The sequence below is a fragment of the Carcharodon carcharias genome, chromosome 13, assembly GCF_017639515.1.
Source record: "Carcharodon carcharias isolate sCarCar2 chromosome 13, sCarCar2.pri, whole genome shotgun sequence".
Lineage (NCBI taxonomy): Eukaryota > Metazoa > Chordata > Chondrichthyes > Lamniformes > Lamnidae > Carcharodon > Carcharodon carcharias.
In genome coordinates this window covers 48,861,251-48,877,567 of record NC_054479.1, presented here as the reverse complement: position 1 = coordinate 48,877,567, position 16,317 = coordinate 48,861,251, and the positions used below count along the sequence as shown (strand labels likewise).

Here is a 16,317-nt window from a genome sequence, read left to right as displayed (position 1 = left end):
GGATTATATTGGAGGGCTCCACCAGATCGATCCAGGCACTGGAGCCTCATTTTCAGCATCCTGATGATTTGCTCTACCAAGGTGCAGGATGCAGCATGAGCCTCATTATACCTTCTCTCTGCTGCTGTCTGAGGCCTCCGCATGGGTGTCATCAGCCACATCCTCTGTGGGTAGACCTTGTCCCTGAGGAGCCGTCCCTGCAGCCTCTGTGGACCCTGGAAGACGTTAGGGATCTGTAACCGAATGAGAATGTAGGAGTCGTGGACACTCCCTGGAAACTGTGCGCAGACCTGCAGGATGTGTTTGTGGTGGTCCCACACCAGCTGCATATTCAGCGATTGGAAGCCCTTGCAGTTGACATAGTTGACCACTTGTTGCGACGGAGATCTGAGCACCATGTGAGTGCAGTTGATGGCACCCTGCACCGGTGGGAAACCCGAGACCTGGGCAAATCCAATCGCTCTTGCATCCTGGCTCTCTTGGTCCCAGGTGAAACGCACAAAGTTGTGTGTCCTCGCAAAGATGGCATCCATGACCTCATGGATGCATTTTTGGGTAGAGGCTTGTGATATCCCACAGAGGTCACCTATGGAGCTCTGAAAGGAGCCACTGACATAAAAATTGAGCACACAGTCACTTTCATGGGCTCTGGCAGTGGATGCCCTCCATGTCCCCATGATGCCAAATCCTGCAGCAGGTGGCAGATGTGACCAACCAGTTCCCTTGGCATTCGCCGTCTTCGACGACACTGGTTCTCGGTCAACTGCAGTAATAAAAGGCCGTGTCTATAGACCCTGGTTCTAGCAAGGCACCGAACAGCAACAGCTCACTGTTGTTGTTCAGGGACATGTGTGGGAGATCTGGCCACCCCTTGGTCCTGAGGGTGCTTCTTCCCCCTCTGCACAGCCAAGCACCTCAGCCAGTCTCTTCTCTATTGTCTCCACTTCCTACACACCATGAGGCATACAGCTAGTTCACCAGTTTCCATACTCCTCCTGTAGACATTTGGGTTAGCTTGGGTGCACTAAGAACTTCTCTTGGTGAAGTCTGAAGGCTCCTTAGCGCATGCCAGAGAGTGCTGGCCACCAGTTGGATGGCCAGAGTTTAATGCAGTGCATGGCTGCCCAAAATCCTACCTACTTCTGCCCTACTCCACCTGACAGATTGGCGGCAGCTTTGACCATTGGACTGCATGCTGTGCTCTCAGCTCAGGGGCAGGCATTCTCCTAACCCGCACTGCAAGGCTGCACTGTTAGCTTGAACCATGGGGTAGACTGGTCCAAGCTGGGATGATGACATTGCAAGGGGCTGTGAGCACCTCCAGCAGTGACTGCTCCATGGCCAGGTTTAGCAAGGAGATTGTACAAAGAGCCCAGTCATCCAACTGTACTGCAGTCCACTAAAACACACGTTAGTTTCATTTTGTGCCTGAGGGCTGAAAAGCCCATGGCACTTTCCTGTCTCTGCGTTGCTTGAATGGGCAGGTAAGCTAGAGGCCAAACTCCAAGTATGTCAATGTGGCTCGGTCTGAACTGTCTCAGCTGCAGAGGAATGGTCACTTCATACAAGGTTTCTCTAATGCCTGGTCGCTTCCCTCCCCACAACCCTGCACATGCTTATGCACTACAATCAACTGCAGTGCAGTTCTTACCCCCCCCGAAGTCACCTCAACCGCAGGGCAACCCTTGCCTCAGCACTGCACTCGTCCACCCTCTTCTTGGCCCCACCCCAGCAACGCTGAGCTTTTCAGTGTGCACTTCACGCTGGTGAGCCATTAGTTGGCCAGTCAGTGTGAAATCACGGCCGGGTGCCGATCGCAGTCAGGGCCCTGTTTCCCGGCTGCTCCTGTGCCTGTTGATTGAGCACGCCTGCCAAGGGTAAAATTCAGGCCCAGGTTTAAATTTGGTAGCAGGTTCAGAGGGAAGTATCTTTATAAGTATAAACAGGCATCCAGCTTTGGACTTGGAAAACCACATTGAGCTTCGCAGTCATTGGACTGCAGAGTATTTCAGGACCAAAGGCATGTATTTCCCTGGTTGGTATGCCATTTTTTTTACTTGATTAGAAACAATTTTGCATCAGTACTTTGCTGGGAATGCAGTGTGTATTCTTGGGCCTCAGTCTCCATTGTGAAAATGATTTGGTCTTGGGCTTTGGGGCACAATGTTACCAGAGTGGTGAAGGTTCTTGATTGCCTGTGTTTGGATTACTGCTCCCCATCTGGGTTTACCTCCTGAGAGCTGGTTTGAGTATATGTGGGGGAGTAGGTGAGGTTGGGGTGGGGGTGGGGTGAGGGGGATTCACTGTATTTCTTGGGGAAGACCCAAGACTGTTTGACATTTCTCCATTCCCGGTAACAACATTATTCATTCAGACTGGGACATTTCCCCACAGATGCCCCAGATGTTTCAGCCATGTAAGCTGAAGCTGGGGAAGCAGGGTGTGGTGAGGGTGCTGGGTGGGGGGGGGGTGGGGGGTGGGGGGGATCTATATCCCACCCTGGTAGCAGCAAGTGAGTGAAAATGTATCTTGGAGAAAGAGACTAATTAGTCTGCATACTGTTTGGAGTGCAACTTCTCTAATGAAAGGACCTAGCAATTACCAGGCTGCAGCTTTTAATTATCTGAACTGGTGATGGATGCATTGTCAACCGTTATGACATAGACCAAGATATTTTTATTTAGAAATAGACCAACCCAAAAGCAATATCCAGTCAGGCCTTTTTATATTCATAGCAAAAGAACGTACATTTGACCATTCTTCTCTATAACAGGCAGCTGCAATATTTAACGTAGCAGTTCTACTACTGATACTGTTTCCACACCGGTAACTGTATTTAAGTGGTCATTTTGCAAGGTGTCATGGGTCAGAGATGGGACAGTAAAAAGGAAAAAAAGGAAGACTTGCATTTATGTAGCATCTTTCATGACCTCAGGACATTCCAAAGTACTTTACTGCCAATTATGTACTTTTGAAGTGTGGTCACCATTGTGACGTAGGGCAGTCAATGTAGTTGAACATCTAAATTCAAAGCCCCACTTGGTTGTTGGTTCAGCTGTGGTTACACTTTATTGCCAAGAATGTGGCAGAGTAAAGAGCCACTTTACAGTGAGGCAGAAGGTGCACTGTTAATCCTGGTTATATGTGAACATGCCATTCTGCCTATCTTAGGTCGCTATTTCGCTACAAGACTCTGAGTCTTCCAGGATGGGTTTAAAACAAGACCAAGGGATGAAATGTAGACCTTACAGAAAGTACCAAAAATTGACCTTGGTCTAAATAAATTAATAGCAATCTGCTCTGGTCAAGGCATTTTACACATGAAGGACTATTTGATTTCTGCATTATAAATGTTGCTCTTGTAAACAGCTGGGTATACATGTGTACCTCACATCAATTACATAATAATTGATATGAATGAATTAAGTGTGTTGCATCTGTCTTGCTGTACGGTATATACATATTTTCGATAAAGATCTAAATTATTTTTTAAATTGAATTTTTGATGCCTTTCACCTGTGGCCTGAGGCAGTCAGCACACTGACTCTTTAATTGAACTGTCAGTTGCAATGACAGCCAGTCTGTCAAGGTTGTCCTAACACTACTTGTATTTCCCTTCCCCCAGTATAGTATTAATCTCAGTGCTCACAGCGTGTCATTTGGAAGCTTGTTCACCCTTATCTAAATGTTTAAGCCCAAAATCTAGCTCAACACTCCACAGCAGTACCAAGGATGTGCTGTGCTGTCGGATGTGTCATCCTCTAAAGGGGACAGATTAAGCAGTCAGTTGACTCCCTGCTGGCCCATGGTATATTCCCAGCGCAGATATTCTGCTATACTTATCTACAGTGGCTGCACTTTGGTGACTCAGTCATGTGAACTGCTTTCTAACATTTTAATGTTCAACATTTACACAGTATGATGAGGCTGTGTAATTCACTTCCAAGATTACTGGTTGTGGTAAAAACTATGGCCTTGATACTTACTCCCCCATCACCAAGGGTTAAATTATGAGAGATTACACAAAGTAGATTTGAAATTTAGATGACTAAGGGTTGATTTGATCACAGTTTTCAAGATAATAAGGGAAACTGATAGGATAGATTGAGAGAAACTTTTTCTGCATGTTGGAAAGCCGAGGACATGGGAACAAGGCCTAAAAATTAGAGCCTGCCCTTTCAGGACTTAAGTTAGGAAACATTTCTACACACAAAGGGTGGTAAAAGTTTGGAACTCTCTTCTGTAAACAACAGTTGATGCTGCTGGGTCAATTAATAACCTTAAATCTGAGATTGATAGATTTCTGTTAACCAGGGGTATTAAAGGATATGGGACAAAACTGTGTGTAAGGAGTTAGGTTGCAGCTCAGCCATCGTCTTGTTGAATGGTGATACAGACTTGAGGGGCTAATGGGCAACTCCTGTTTCTATGATTTTTCTGCTGAGAGAGCCTCACTTAGGCAATAGTACCCTCATCTAGCTCTCTCACTATTACTTTTTTTATTATTTCATTGGATGTGAGTGTCACTGGCTAGGCCAGCATTTATTGCCCATCCCTAATTGCCCTTGAGAAGGTGGTGGTGAGCCACCTTCTTGAACCACTGCAGTTCATGTGGTGTAGGTGTTGTTAGGAAGGGAGTCCCATGTTTTTGATCCAAAGGTATGATAGGAATGGTGATACAGTTCCAGGTCATCGTGTTGTGGCTTGGAGGGGAACTTGCTGGTGGCAGTGTTCCCATGCATCTGCTAGCCGTGTCCTTCTAGGTGGCAGAGGCCATGGGTTTGGAAATTGCTGTGGAAGGAGCCTTGGTGAATTCCTGCATTGCATCTTGCAGATGGTGCACACTGCTGGTTGTGCATTGGTGGTGGAGGGAGTGAATGCTTAAGGTGGTCCACGGAGTGCCGATCAAGCAGATTACTTGTCCTAAATGCTTTTAGGTTTCTTGAGTGTTGTTGGAGCTGCTCGCATCCAGGCAAGTGGAGAGTATTTCATCACACTCCTGACTTGTGCCTTGTCGCTGATGCGGCAGAAAGTGAGTTACTCACACAGAATGCCCAGCCACTGATGTTCTCTTGAAGCCAAAGTATTTATATGGCTGAGTTCTGAAGACGAGTTATACGGACTCAAAACATTAACTCTGTCTTTCTCTCTACAGTTGCTGTCAGACCTGTTGAGTTTTTCCAGCAATTTTTGTTCCTATTTATATGGCTGGTCCAATTGCATTTATGGTCAATTGTAATCTCCACATTGTTTATGGTGGGGGATTCAATGATGGCAATACCATTGAACATCAAGGTGGAGATGGTTAGATTCCCTCTTGTTGGCGATGGCCATTGCCTGGCACTTGTGTGAATATTACTTGCCATTTATCAGCCCAAGCGTGAATGTTGACCGGGTCTTGCTACATATTGGCATGGACTGCGTCAGTATCTGAGGAGTTATGAATGGTTATGAAAACTGTGTAATCATCATTGAATATCCCCACTTCTGCCCTTACGATGGAGGGTAGAAGCAGTTGAAGATGGTTGGGCATATGACACTACCCTGAGGAACTCTAGATGTCCTGGGGCTGAGATGGTTGGCCTCCAACAACCACAACCAGTTTCCTTTGTGCTAGGTATGACTCCAACTAGTTGAGATTTTTCCCCTCGCTCCCATTGACTTCACTTTTACAAGAGCTCCTTGATGTCACACTTGGTCAAATGTGGCCTTGATGTCAAGGGCATTCACTCTCACCCCACATCTTAAGTTCAGTTCTTTCCATGTTTTGACCAAAGTTGTAATGCATTCTGGAGCCAAGCAGTTCTGGCAGAACCCAAGCTGAGCATCAGTGAGCAGGTTCTTGTGAATAAATGCTTCATGATAGCATTGTCAAAGATGCCTTCCATCACGTTCTTGATTACTGAGAATAGACTGATGAGGAGGTAATTGGTCAGATTGGATTTGTCCTGCTTTTCGTGAACTAGACATACCTGGGCAATTTTCCACATGGCCGGGTAGATGCCAGTGTTGTAGCTCTACTGGGACAGCTTGGCTAGGGGGCGCAGCAAGTTCTGCAGCATAAGCCTTCAGTACTTTAGCTGGTATGTTTTCAAGGCCCATAGCCTTTGCAGCATCCAGTGCCTTCAGCTATTTCTTGATATCACATGGCGTGAATTGAATTGGCTGAAGAATTGGCATCTGTGATGCTGGGGACCTCAGGTGGAGGCCATAGCAATGTACCCTGCATCCAACTCTAAAACAGCATTTCTGTGATTTTGAGTTTCCCCAGATTCTACATTAGCTGGCATTTTGGCTTCCTTGAAGGTTGAAACTATTCTCCCTTTTTAAAGAGTGGACCCAGAGTGAGTGGGTTTCCACCCAGTTAGACTGAGTTGGATACAAACCATATCACAAAGGGAAAATTACACATTCATCATGCCAAATATCAGGGGACATAGAAATGTGAAACCGAAAAAGACAAAGTTCACCTAATTCACCTTCTGCCATTCTGGTAAATGCAGGATACAGCAATAAACAGTTGTTGCTTGATTAAGAATAATTGATTGCAATGGTTAGTTTGCAAAAGAGCCCTTTTGACGTGAGGAAAACCATGGTGGTAGAGAGCTTTAGAACCATAGATCCAAAGTCACCTCTTTCCACCCAAGCTTGTTGGACTTTCCACATGTCAAGTCTCAGAAAACTCACATACTATATCTTAAAATGTTGCTTTCTGAAAGGAATCCATCTAATTTATGTTTCAATGAATTAATACTAATTGCTTCAACCCTCTGTAAACCTGCTCATTGATTAACCACTTGCTCACTGGTTTCTAATCATTTCTTACAATTGTCAATATTATTTTCTTGGAGTTGATCCCCCTCTGTCACAGTACCTTTACCAGAGAAGCAGGGGGCAACCCTGCTTAAGTGTATAATGGCGTTCTGGAAATTTCTGGCCAATGTGACTGGTGGTTTTGCTAGGAAGTAACTCATATTGTTAAGTAGCAGTATTCATGTGCTTAACATCTCTTAGGTGGCAGAAAACTGTAAAGTTTCATGAAACATCCTACACTGCTGCTGGAGTGCTGCAGTGCCAAAGTGAAATCACTGGCCAGTTTTATTTGGTCACCAGTTCATTGCCTAAAGTCCTACAGAAACACAGGTGGGGAAAGAAACTCAGCCCAACAAACTGGAATCCACATCTCAGTTGTGGAGATTTACCTTATCTTACTGTCAGGTGTAAGATCTGTTTATGGGAGAGTGTATGACCATGCTGCAATTCTCCAACTCTCCATCTCCTTCAGTATCATGTGAGAGATGGGGATAACTTTATTATAAGAGCAGTATCAGTGGAGTGACAGATGAATAGACTTTTAATGCTAGCTGTATGTCACACTCCTGGGTAGCTAACACTAGGAGATCATGGGTGGCACCTTTACCTGACATTAAGAACGTTACAAAGTAAGTTTATGAAGTCTCCAAAGGGCCACTTGAGTACCCTTAAAAAGTGGCTTCTCACAAGGCCTGAGTTGTACTGCACCCAGTGTGGTGGCCTCCTGTAGGTGACCTAGCAGTTTCAACTTTACTGTGCTTGAAAGTCAGATGAGACCTGACTCCTAAGTTTTACTTTTTACTTGGGTGCATTTCAGAAACACCATTCCATCAATGTGAAAGTGTCAGTGAAATTATAACTGCACCTTTGTTTTCAGATCAATCTGCTACTGAATCTGAAAGAATTGGCTTCAGGTCTCTGATGTTTGCTCTTCAAATAGATGGTTTTTACAAAAAAAATGATACAGGTATAAGTATCGGGTCCAGACAGAAGGCAGGAATCACCCCCTCTCCCTACTTGTAGAAGCCCCTCTCGGAGTTGCACACAAAGAGGGGCTGATTCCTGCCATCTGTCCAGACCCAATACTTAAACCTGTATCTTTTTTTTGTGGAAAAAAAGGAGCCTCTTGAAGTGCCTGAGAACAAGCTCCACCCTGTCTGATTCTGTGTGACCAGCAAACCTGCTTGCTCTTATTACCCAGCTGTAACTTGAGGACAGGGTCTGTAATCAGGAATACCTGTAATTTCGAGAACTGAGGGACCTTTTGTCTCTGCTGGTATTGCACAGCTGGTACTTAAGCTCACCCAAGGGACTGTCCTTGATAAATCATTCTCTGTTCTAATGCGAACACCCCGGGAACACAGCTTTGATGCTTTCATAAACACTGCATCTCTCCAGGTGAAGACCTGTCAAGGGATGAAATACTCGGTTTCTAGTGTCAGTGGTGTGATTGCAATAACCAATAAAGTGAGAGCTTGGGGTAAACAGAGAGCTCTGAATTTACTGAAGTCGCACTGAGCTACAATGGAATTCACAAGCTTTTCGCTCCGGATGTTCTGAGAATTGTACTTGTATCAAGTACCTTATCCGATTTTCCTTTATTGTATTGCTCTACAAAGCTGATTAAACTTTGAAAACCATACTAAATTGTTGTTAATGCACACTGTAGCATGTTAATTATAATTCAGGTCTCATTGCATTTTATTGGCAGTGCACAGCAAATAGCATATTTGAAGAATGTGTTTTAAGTATGCTGAAGGTAAGTAATGAAGATAAAATGTAGCTTAGGAGGGAAGGACAATCAGTCGGGTAAAATTGCTGTTATTCCTAAGGTGCTTCAGCTTTCATTGATTCTTGACAAATGAAGGTTTACGTCCAAACCAGCATTTATTTTTGAAACAAAACTCAAGAATCCGCAACAGCTTCCTATGAATTCTTGGGCTGGATTTTATCCACCCCTGCCACCGCTGCCAGGTGATTTTTCAGTTAGGGGGCACATAAAATACAAGGGGTGGCTAGCCCACCACCTTTTCACCCAGCTCCGAAATACCCCCCGGAATACAGTAGGCAGGCCAAAATTGGCAGCCCACCCAACATTTCTAAATAACTAATTAATGGCCAACTGACCTGTATATTACCTAGCCACACCATAATATGGTTGGCGTGGGCAGTCAGATGAAAGTGGACAGGCCATTTTTATATATACGATGGAAGGGGGGTGTAGAATTATGGTTTTGTTAAATGTTGGACTGTATCTTTAAGAATAGTCCTGTGATGAAAGATCACATGATCTGTGTAAACCAACATGTTAGCAACGCAGGCTCCCTCCACAGTCAGTGCAGAGATAGAGATGGAGTTGAAAGCACACATGTAGTTGCCGCTGGCTATATTGTAAATAAACCTAGGGCAGAATTTAGCCCTTGTCGGGCAGGCTCAGCGTGAGTGGGTGGGGGTGGTCGGGAAGCCGACTGCCACCCGCAATCGAGGCTGAAAGGCGATTTCACTCTAGCGAGCCAATTAAGGCCCGCCCAGCGTGAAACACAAGCGGCATCGCTGAGTACTGCCTGTGCAGGTGGGGGGACAAGGGTGAGCGGGGCGAGTGCAAACTTCACGCATGAGCACAAGTGCGCGCTTGAGAATCTCCTTGAGAGCTGCCTGAGGAAATGAAGAGTTTTCAAAAAAAAACATGAAAAATGTAATAAAACATATCCTCTCATGTGACTCTGTAACATGAGCAGGGGCATGTTATTTATTAAATTTTAAGTTTTTTATTGTATTTTTATTTGCTTTAGGAAACCTCATTCCGCCTGTGGATGAGCTTTCCTAAAAAGTGCAAAGGCCACTTGGCCTTTTCGCCTGCCAATCGTAAGGTTGGACGGGCAGCGACAAATGTTAGTCAATTGAGACTTTAATGGCCTTAACAGGGTTTTTAATTGTTGGTGGGGACACCGCCGATTCCCACGCACGTCCCCTGACTGAAATATCGCACGACTGCACGTTGACTTCGGGATGCTTGTCCAATGTCAAAGTGCATAATTTTACACTCAAGCGGGTCAGGCACATGCCCCTCCCCCACCCTCCCCACCTAGGTAAAAATTTTGCCCCTAATGTTTCCACTTAGAAAGTTGTCTGCAGATCAACTCTATTACAAATAGACAAAAAGGCCTCACAACAACAAACCGGCAACGAGGATAAATCAAGATAAATTAAGATAGATCAGAATCAGTACTGTACCTCGCCCAATTGTGAGTATAAATGTCTGTTTAAAATAACAGAAGATATACTCATCTAAAATGCCACAATTTGGTAGAGTCAATCCCTTTGAGCCAGACATAGACAATTGGTCTCAGTATATAGAACACCTCACGTTCTTCTTTCAAATGAACAAAATCACAGGGGAAGAGAAGAGGTGAGTGATCCTCTTGAGTACTTTTGGGAGCAAAGCCTACAGATTGATTCAAAGTTCAACGGCACCCAGTGCCCCAAATTCGAAGGATTTTGGAGGACCTCATGAAGGGACATTTTCAACCCAAGCCCTCAGTCATGATGCAGAGGTTCCAATTCAATTCATGAAATAGAGCCCCAAGTGAGACATTTGCTAGCTATGTCATGAATTTGAAGCAATTAACTGAACTTTGCGAGGTCAATGAGACTTTCAACAACATGCTCAGAGATCGTTTAATGTGTGGTGTGAAAGAAGTAAGTATTCAGAGAAAATTGCTGGCTAAAGTGAATCTGGATTTTAAGAAGGCGTTAGAAACAGCGCTGACCGTGGAAAGCGCTGTAAGAGCTTCACAAGCAATACAAGGGGTGCAAAATGGCGCCGTACACCAAATCGGTTGGGAACAGTCAGCCGAAAATGGCATGAGAAAGCCAGTGTAGAGATAGAGAAATGGGGAACAGCCTAAAAATAAGAAGAAATAATTTAGCAGCTAAATCAAAGAACAACTTTAATCGATGTGGAAACAATCAGTCTTTTAGCCTTTAAAGAAGTAGATTGTTATTTTTGTCACAGAACACAGAAGTGGACATATAACGAGATAGTGCAAAGAGAGATTTAAACAGCTTGCAAACAACAGAAGAAGCCCAGTGAAATCTACAGTGTAGAAGAGCCTGAAACAACAAATTCTGACATTTATTCATTGTTTAGCGTGAAAGTTGGGATGACAGAGCCAATATTTGTTACAGTACAAGTGAATGGCAAACCATTGAAAATGGAAATAGACACGGGAGCTGCCACTACTGTACTTGGGGAACACACTTTCAGATATTTAAATAATGGTGAACATCAATTAAATTTGGAACAAACATCTACCATGTTGAAAACATACAGAGATGAAGAAATCTAAGTAAAAGATATCAGCAGAGTAACTGTCCATTATAGAAATCAATCGGCACAGATACCCATGGTGGTGGTAATAGGTGAAGGCCAAGCCTTCTTGGGCGAGATTGGCTGCAGAAGATTAAATTAAACTGGTCCAAAATCTTCCACTTGAGAGCAAGTGGGCTATCAGAGCTGCTTAAAATGTATGCCACTGTCTTCAAAGACAAACTGGGAAAAGTCCAAGGCCTGCAGGCCAAGATTTACATGGATCTAGAAGCAACCTTGTGCTTCATGAAAGCAAGAGCGGTGCCATACGCCCTGAGAGAAGGTTGACACTGAGCTGAAACAGCTAGAGGAATTGGGTGTCATAAAAGCGGTTCAGTTCTCAAGATGGGCAGTGCCCACAGTCCCTGTCCTTAAACCAGACCAGACCGTCCAGATCTGTGGGGACTATAAACTAACGGTTAACAGAGCAGCAAAACTGGACCCATTCCAAAACTGAAGACCTATATGCCAAGCTGGCAGAAGGACAATGTATACAAAGCTTGACATAAGTCACGCATACCAGCAATTAGAGTTGGATGATGCCTCCCAGGAATTTGTCACAATTAATACCCATAAAGGGTTGTACAAATATAGCTTTTCAGTGTTTCCTCATCCTGTTCCATCTTTCAGAGAACAATGGAGGGCTTACTGCAGGGACTACCTCAGCTTTTAGTCAACTTAGACAATGTGCTGATAATTAGATTCGCTGAAAAGAACATTTGACTAACCTAAACAACTGAAAAAGGAAAAATGCACTTTTCAAGCAAAGGAAGTAATCTATTTGGGCCATCGGGTAGATTCTCAGGGGTTCCACCCAGTTGAAGAGAAGGTTAATGCAATAAGAGAGGCACCTGCACCCAAGAATGCCTCTGAACTTATATCATTTTTAGGAGTGATAAATTATTATGGGTGATTTTTACCTAATTTTTTTACAGTTTGACTTTTATGGCAGACATGAAGGAGTTAATAGGTGATTCGTTGGAGGCCCAGCTAGCATGCTTTCCTTTTCACTACTGGATGACCCCCCCACACGATGACACAAGCAACACCTGCAGAATTGTTGATGAGATACCATCTCAGGACAAGACTGCGCCTTAATTTCCAAATTTGGAGGGGAAGGTGAAGAAAAGTCAAGGAAACCAAAAACTGCGCATGACTCGCATAGTCGTGAGAGACAATTTACTGTTGGAGAAGCAGTATATGTAAGAATTTCGGTGGAGAACCAAAGTGGTTATCTGGCAAAATAAGTTCAGTGACTGGACCATTATCATACCACATTGAAGGCCGGACCACCTATAAGCATATGGACCATTTAAGAAAAAGAGAGATAGCATAACAAGGTATGGTTCCACCTGTAACCATAACTGAACCAGTGTTACCTGTTGAAGATTCTCAACCAATGACAGACATGTCTGATGTCTCTATCACAGTGAAAGACACTGAGCTGTAAGTGCCCACCAAGGTACCCGATGTTCATGCAGTTCCAGAGAACTTGGTTCCTGAGAAAGAATCTGAAGTTGTGGAGCTGCAACATTCCACACAAACCAGGAAACCACCCGAAAGACTAAACTTGTAAATTTCATGACAAAAACAGAATTACCTGGAAAAACTCAGCAGGTCTGGCAGCATTGGCGGAGAAGAAAAGAATTGACGTTTCGAGTCCTCATGATCCTTCGACAGAACTTGAGTTCGAGTCCAAGAAAGAGTTGAAATATAAGCTGGTTTAAGGTGTGTGGGGGTGGGGGCGCGGAGAGAGAGAGAGAGAAGTGGAGGGGGGGGGGTGTGGTTGTAGGGACGAACAAGCAGTGATAGAAGCAGATCATCAAAAGATGTCAACAACAATAGAACAAAAGAACACACAGGTGTTAAAGTTGGTGATATTATCTAAACGAATGTGCTAATTAAGAATGGATGGTAGCGCACTCAAGGTATAGCTCTAGTTGGGGTAGGGAGAGCATAAAAGATTTTAAGATATTTAAAAATAATGGAAATAGGTGGGAAAAGAAAAATCTATATAATTTATTGGAAAAAAAAGGAAGGGGGAAACAGAAAGTGGGTGGGGATGGGGGAGGGAGCTCACGACCTAAAGTTGTTGAATTCAATATTCAGTCCGGAAGGCTGTAAAGTGCCTAGTCGGAAGATGAGGTGTTGTTCCTCCAGTTTGCGTTGGGCTTCACTGGTCCCTTGTAAATTTCATGACCTGTGTAAATATTATAATGTCATGAGATAAATATACTTGTAAATGTAATATGTACAGCAAAGTTAAAGGGGGAGGAATGTAGTAATTATCATTTTGTTAAATGTTGGACTGTATCTATATGAATAGTCTTGCGATGTAAGATCACATGATCTATGTAAACCAATGTGTTAGCAGTGTGGACTACCTCCACAGTCAGTGCAGAGATAGAGATGGAGTTGAAAGCACATGTATAGTTGCTGCTGGCTGTATTGTAAATAAACCTAATGTTTCCACTTAGAAAGTTATCTGCAGAGCAACTCTATCACAAACAGGTGACAAGGCCACACTACAACAGGGGGAGTTCCTTTCAGGGGTGCCCTGTGTGCATTGGGCACACCTCGCCCCCCACAAAATGTTACCTCCCCCCTTTGTTCCTCCCACCTTGCCTCCAAATCCCACCCTCCCACATCTATCCCTGAGTATTCAATCTCTTCCTGCCCTAAACGTCCAGGACTTACCTCATTCCGGATGCCATTGCTCTTCTTTGTTGGCTTCCTTGCAGTCCCAGCAGAGCCACTATGACTTCTAGAGTTCTAGTAGAGCTGCTGGCCAATCAGATAGGGCGGCAGATCTCAAGGGTGGGACTTTCGCCCTATCAATGGGTGAAAGACTTGCCAAATTAGTAAAAAGCACCCTATTCAGAAAATTGGATGTTAACAAAAGCTTTTGGCCTCTGGTCAAAAAATCCAGATTGCGAACTACTTTTATCACCCCATTTGGCTCTTATTGTTTTAACAGGTTACCATTCGGCATTTCTCCTGCACCTAAGATTTCTCAAACCCTGGAAGGCATGAAAGGAGTAATGTGCCAGATGGACAACATTCTCAAACAAAGTTCATCAAGGGGAGAACATGACCGTCAACTGAGAGCAGCCCTCAAAGTCCTACAAGAAGCATCAGAGCGACAAACGTAAATTTGCAAAGCCTATTGTAAAATTCTTAGGCCACATTGTGCAAACTTTGGGAATTAAGGCCAACCAGCAGAAAACTAAAGTGATTAGAGAGTGCCCACAGCCTAGAACCATCACAGAATTACAAAGATTCTTTGGCATGGTAAATCAAGTGGCCAAGTTCATACTGAACCTGGCGGAAATCAACAAGCCATTATGACATCTTCTGAGACAAGGCCAACAGTGGTGCTAGAACGTCAAACTGTAAAACGCTTTCAACAAGGTGAAAAATCTTTTCATATCACCTGAGATATTAGCACACTATAACCCAGAGTTTCCAACAATTGTAGCAATGGACACATCATCTACAAACTTGGGCACAGTGCTGTTTCAAGTTCAAAAAGATGGACAAAGAAGACCAGTTTACTATGTTGCGAGGGACTAAGACCTCACACTGTATATTGTTATAAAATACATGTAGATATGCTCTTCACTATTTCTAACATTTTTAAAACTGAACAAAGACCTTTAAAATGACTGAAACTGTGTCTGTCTGTGACCCCAGAAAAAAAGATGCCACTTGGCAGTTTTAGGAAAAACTCACACGTCATTATCTCTGAGGATTCACTAATAACCCCTTGTGGATTGTGCAGCCCAACTTCAAAGAGAACTATAGAAAGGCCATCTGCATTTAATAACCCAGGCTGGCCAGAAGCAGATGGATTGTCTGCTAAGAAAAAGTCCCCGCAATCTTCCTTTCAATTCCTTATGGCTGAGAAATTTACCAGTCATTGGAATCCAGATGATGGACACCTTTGTCAAAAATGGTGGAGAGGTAGGAGTCATGTGACATGGGCCTCTGGCTTGTAGAACAAATAATATTGCCTTGCTGAGCCGTACTGTCTCAGTCTGCTGTTTGACATCTGACTAGCAGGCCACACTGAAGGGGCTCTGGGCTCGGTTGGAAACCTAGCCCTATCTACCTTGCTTCTGCTGGAAGTTCTGTACCATTGCCTACAGACAGATTCATCTCTTCATGCTTATCTCACAGAAAAAGTGAATTCTACAACATTGATTTTCAGCCCATGGACTTCCATGAAGGAATACCTTATTGGATTTTGATTCTGGACTCTGGAACCCACATGAAACCATGTTTCTTTCTCTGTGGTCTCTGAACTGTAAATCTTTCTTTTCTCTATCCCTGTGTCTGAATGCGAGGGAGATGTTGTGAACCCTCATTTCGCATTTTGAGTGCGTGCAAATAAACTAACCCTTTAGGTTCATCCTATCTCAAAGTTTCTTATGGGGTTATTAATAGAAAATTGGATCACATCAAAATCAAGGGGCTGGGAAATACGCCACTGCTTATAAAGTGGGAAAAAAATTCAAAACACCCTTCTGTTTATGGACAAGTGATCAGAGGAGAAATTAGTGCTGTTTAAATTCGCCCCTCTTCCTGTCTATAACAGAAATTGGGAGCTCAAATCCGAAATAACCCATTTCAATTTGACCAGAGTCTAAGTTAATTCAGGAGCCAAATCTGATATAAAAGAACCAATTAGAAATCAAAATGAAAAACTCAATGGCTGAGGCAAATTTAAAAAAACATTAACTTACCACAACAAATTCCTTTTTCCCTAACAGAAAGAAAATGGCAACTTTCAATGCCCGGATGTAGGTCAAGCAAGGAGATCTGAACAGTGAAACATTAGCATCCCTTAGCACAGAGCAACTGAAAGCTATAGCTCGGGAGGTACAGTTAAAGTTACCTCGTAAAGTGAGGAGCAGTGCACTGATCCAGTTGTTGGTTGAACATTTGGATGTCGCATATCCGATAGACCAGGTAGCTGAAGAGCTCAACCATAACTCTGAATTCCCTCCCCTAGCCAAATTCGAGCTGAGAAAGCTCAAATTGCAGCTAGAATTTCAGGAGAGGGAACCGGGGAGAGAAAGAGAGAGAGAGAGAAAGAGAATGAAAGAAAGAGAGAGAAAATTACAACTCTGAGA

General features: G+C 43.8%; 1 protein-coding gene across 1 annotated transcript in view; it reads left to right on the top strand.

Annotated features, from left to right (window-relative positions):
* kremen1 (kringle containing transmembrane protein 1) overlaps window positions 1-15,481 on the top strand; it is a 253,321-nt gene extending 237,840 nt beyond the window's left edge. The window contains exon 10 of the transcript XR_005944764.1: window positions 14,160-15,481. The gene's annotated coding sequence lies outside the window, so the exon portion shown is untranslated. The remainder of the gene's footprint in view (window positions 1-14,159) is intronic.
* The last annotated feature ends 836 nt before the right edge of the window (window positions 15,482-16,317 follow it).